We start from the raw sequence: 5,065 nt of genomic DNA on the forward strand, positions 1-5,065 counted from the left end.
TTGTTATTTAAAATCATAATCTTATGATTCCACATTATTTTAAGCCATTAGGTAGGATCATACTAGTGGCATGACCCTTCATTTACTGGTTTTGCAAGAAAATCTAAGATGTCAAGCTGTATTCTCATTTTTTATTTGTAAACAAATATATACTTCAAAACAGAGTGCAAGGCTTTGATGTCTCACTGAAGTGAAAATTTAATGAAATAATAAACAATCTGACCGATTTTTGAATTAGAGGTGGAAGACATACAAACTATTAATTATTTATTTCCTTTTTTTTGTTTATGCCTATTAGAATATTGATTTTTGGCACTTAATGTATGTTTCACACTGAGAATTATAGGATTTATTAATGTTTAAGATATAGCATTTTAGGTGCAAATATACACTTCTATTTTATTTGGCATTAAAATGCTCCTTATCCAAAGTTATTTTTCTCCTTCCCCAACACCCAAACATATACAAACATACTTAATCTAAAACACACACATAGGGGATCCCTGCATGGCTCAGCAGTTTGGTGCCTGCCTTCCACGTAGGGTGTGATCCTGGAGTCCTGGGATCGAGTCCCACATTGGGCTCCTTGCATGGAGCCTGCTTCTCCCTCTGCCTGTGTCCCTGCCCCCCCCATCTCTCACGAATAAATTAATAAAATCTTTAAAAAACACACACACACATATACACAAATAGAAAGAAAAATTTTAAGGATACAAATTTTTTCCCAGTAACTATATGTGAAATTCCATTTAAATATGAATTTAAACATTATTTTTGTTTGTTTCTGTGGCCCATATAAAAATTACAATCAGTACATCTTATCATGTTGACTACTAAAGTAGATTGAGTGAATGAATTAGTTTTCTAGGGCTGCCATAACAAAGTACCACAGACTGGATGACTTAAACCACAGGAATTCATTTCTCACAATTCAATATCTTGGTAGGTTTAGTTTTTTCTGAGGCCTCTCTCTTTGTGTTGCAGTTGGCCACCACACACTCACTGTGTCCTTACATGGTCTGTCCTCTGTGCACACACGTTTCTGGCACTTTCCATATTTCTTCTTCCTATAAGGGCATCAGTCATATTGGATTATAGGCTACCTTAAAGACCTAATTTTAAATTAATCACCCATTTAAAGACTTTATCTTGAGTGGAAGTGCTGTTTCTTCTTTTTGCTACAGGCTCAAGTGGCTGTTTATGAAACCTGGGAAGTTGGTGCTGGTCCTGGCCCAACACTGCTCTGGATGCAAAGCTGTCATCATGAAAAACATTGATCATGGCACCTCAGGCCATCCCTACAATTCCAGTGGCTGGAACTGACCACCATCCCCACAAAGTGACAGCTGCCACGGGTGAGAAGAAAATTGCCAAGAGGTCAAAAATCAAGTCTTTTGCAAAAGTTTATAACTATAATCATCTCATTACCACAAAGGTACTATGGATATCCCTTTGCAAAAAAGTGTTGTCAACAAGAATGTCTTCAGAGACACAGCTCTTAAATATGAGGCCCAAGGAGATGCCAGGGTCAAGTTGGAGGAGAGGTATGACTGATAAGAACAAATGATTCTTCTAGAAGCTGTGGAACAAAAAAGTTAGATCTTTTTTGTCTCAGTCATTAAAAATACTAAAAAGAAAGAGAGATTTTATCTCCAAATATGATTATATTTTAAGGTAGTGGAGGTTAGGACTTCCATATGTAAACTTTAGGAGGACACAATTCAACCCATAACAGTAAATCTGGATAATCCTTAGTTAATCCTATGTAAGAATGTGTAAAGTGAAAAATTTTGGAGAAATGCATTTTTTCTCCTCCATATTAGGAGTTAAGTTTTAGTGAATGCCCAAGCTCACAGAGGGCAATTACGCCCTCATGTCCTTTGATACTTAATAAAGTGGACACATTTAAGTTCCTTCCTTCCTCCCCTCCCTCCTTTCCTCCTTCTTTTCTTCCTTGCTTCCTTCCTCTCTCCTGTTCCCTCCCTCCCTTCTTCCCTCTCCCTCCTTCCCTCCCTCTCTCTCTCTCTCTTTCTCTTTCTTTTATCTCTATCTCTATAAGCAAGGGCATCCTGAATACCTTCAGTGAACTAGGTCTGTGTTAGATGCTAAGAATAAAAATGTGAAGTAATGAAATACATCCACAGCCTTCATGGAGCTTGTACTCTAGGAGCTGTGATAGATATTGTGTAATTACACAAATACATTACTAAAACACCACAAATGCTAATGAAGAAGTACGGGTACTAGCAAAGTGCCGAAGTGGGAATTATCACCTAGTTGAGGTTCCTGGGCAATTATGCTTGGAGAAGTGTCACTAAAGTTGTGACCTGAAGGGTAAATACTAAGGAATGCCATTTCCAAACTTTCTGAAATAGAATGTTTGGAGAACTGAATAAAGAATAGCTGGGATTAAGAGTAGTAGATATAGGTCAATAAATCCATGGTTGAATAAACAGCCTAAAATATAATTAGGAAGTATAACTTCCAGCATTCTTTACTTTGTGAGATATTTTATCAATATCATTGCTGCAATCAAAAGGGTTTTATAGTATTGCATTTTCATGGTTATGATTTTAATCGGATGTCCAATTGAAAATGTTATCAAAATAATTGGAAGTAAAGGTTTCCAAACATAAAGTGCTATATATAAAGCATAATAGAACTGTGAAGCTAATATTTAAATAAAACATAGTAAAATAACACGTGATTAAATTTAATCATTTTTCAGAATTATATATACATATTTTTGGTGTATTAAAATGTATTCTTTTTAATGCCTATTTAGAAATAAGAATAGATATTATTGAGTGTCACTTTAAGGCCCAAGGAAATGCTATATGTGCAATCTCAACAATTTTAGAATTTCATTGCAAGCTTATCTGAAGACTGTATATGCTGCTTGTTAGCATTTATTCAGGGATCTCTTTCTAGCTATTGTGGAGGATTTGTCCAGCATTAAAATTGAGTAAAGATAAATAAGCATTGCTTTGTAAGTTGATTCCAACCTAAATTAAAAATGGAATACAATGGAGTGCACATTATTAAATGGCTTCTTTTCGTATAAAAAGTGAAGAGGAAGGGGATAAAGTAGCTGGTCTGTGATCCATTTATCTGTAGTTACATAATCAGGCACTGACAGGGGAGAAAATACAAATGTTCCAATCTAATATCATCGTAAGCAAGCTAACCAGACCTCAAGGTAAACAGTATTTGCTAAGGGAGAGTATTGACCTTCGAAATACTCTTAATAGTATGTTACTAGTTTATGATTGTTTTGTGTAAATATTCCTGCAATCTATGGATTTATGATGCCTAGCTCCACACCAAATGTTAGGTAAGTAGAGTAGTCAACTTTATGTGGTAAAAAGATGGAGATGTTTCATAAAATGAATGCTTCTTGCTGTGTAAGGTGATACTATACTTCATTTAGGACCTCATTCACTTACTGCTCTTTACCAGGGAGTGTGTGTCCAGTTGTAGAAAGGAAAGGGCCTTCTAAGATGTGCCACACACCTCTGCTTCACCTGTGTCTACTTACTGATAGAAACTTTGAAGTTATTAGTAAAATTTAATTTGGGTAAGAGGGATTCCTGTGGGTTTGATTTGACAAATTGGTCTTTTAGCTAGTTTTAGTTCAACACACACACACGAACACACATGTAAAATTACAAATTACATATCCATTTGGTCTAAATGAAATCTTCAATTTGCCTTTGGATTTGTTTTACATTTAATAACAAATCTGACCAAAGTTTGATTTACTTACATAAAATGATGAGATTTTTAAGTGCACAGTTTGAAAATTTTTGACAAATGTGCACAAATTTGAAAGAAGAAAAAAAATTGTCGGTGTGGGAAAACCAAAAAAGTGGTTCATCTGGTACTTGCTGAGAACCCTATATACCCTATATGTCTTTAGGAAAATGGTTAATGGTAAAATATCTTCAATATTTAATCTTAGAACTCAATATAATTCTCTATGGCTATCCAAAATATGCCACTTAATATTAAAACTGAGGCAATGTATCTCTATTAAGGCTGATTATTTCTTATCAGAACGATTCCTCCACTCTGGGAACCTTTTTGTTGCATTAGAATGTCATTGTTTTCTGGAAGACTTAGACCCTGAAATATAAATTTTAGAAAAACTAATAGTAATTCATAAAATATAACATTGTGCCTTATAAGATGCATGTACTTGTAAGACATCACAATTATAAATTTAAAAAAAATTAAATAACACAGATCCCTAAAGTATATTCTGGAACCATTAGAGTTTCTGGCAATTTCATATGGAGCTATCTGGTGAACACTGAATTTAAAATAATAGGTCCAATTATTACCAAATATACAATAATAAGAGAAAAATGAAATATTATTTGTTATACTTTCACATTAGGGTAAGATTTAGAGTATTGCATTTCAGAAACGTTATAAGTAAATGAATCATAAAATGGGAATTTTGATTAATTAGATGGAGATAGTTTATAATCAGTAACACACATTTATATTATATGAATACTTTATTCCTGGTTTGATATCTATAATCATGAAATGTTGGATTTCTTAAGGATGTCAAGAAGATTTAGTGAAATATTAAATAGTAATTGTATGTTCATTGTGAAATGTCCCTACTGAATATTTTCATAAGAACAGTGGCAATCAAAAAGATGCCAGTGGCATTCAACATGGACATTTCATATCTATACACACATATACATATATGTACACATGTGTACACAAATATCCATAAACACATTTATTTATATATTGTCAGTATTGCTAAATGTTTTTTTAACTTTTTGTTGTTTTTGTTTTTAAGGAAACAGCTATGTTTCATTAATTCTTCTGTATTCTTATTTTCAATTTAAATGTGTTTCTTTTTCTCTCTTGTCTATTATTTGCTTCTTTCTGCTGGCTTTGGATTTATTTTGCTGTTGTTTTTCTAATTTCTTGAGAGGGAGCTCAAATTATTGATCTAAAAATTTTCCTGTTTTCTAAGGTAAACAGTGTTGGTAGAACACTGATTTTTATCTCAGCACTGGTTTAGCATGGCCTTACAAAT

General features: G+C 33.5%; 1 pseudogene; it reads left to right on the forward strand.

The window, feature by feature from the left end:
* The first annotated feature begins 1,190 nt into the window (after positions 1–1,190).
* On the forward strand, positions 1,191–4,843 carry LOC144287631 (large ribosomal subunit protein eL27 pseudogene; annotated as a pseudogene).
* The last annotated feature ends 222 nt before the right edge of the window (positions 4,844–5,065 follow it).

The sequence above is a fragment of the Canis aureus genome, chromosome 17 (assembly GCF_053574225.1).
Source record: "Canis aureus isolate CA01 chromosome 17, VMU_Caureus_v.1.0, whole genome shotgun sequence".
Taxonomy (NCBI): domain Eukaryota; kingdom Metazoa; phylum Chordata; class Mammalia; order Carnivora; family Canidae; genus Canis; species Canis aureus.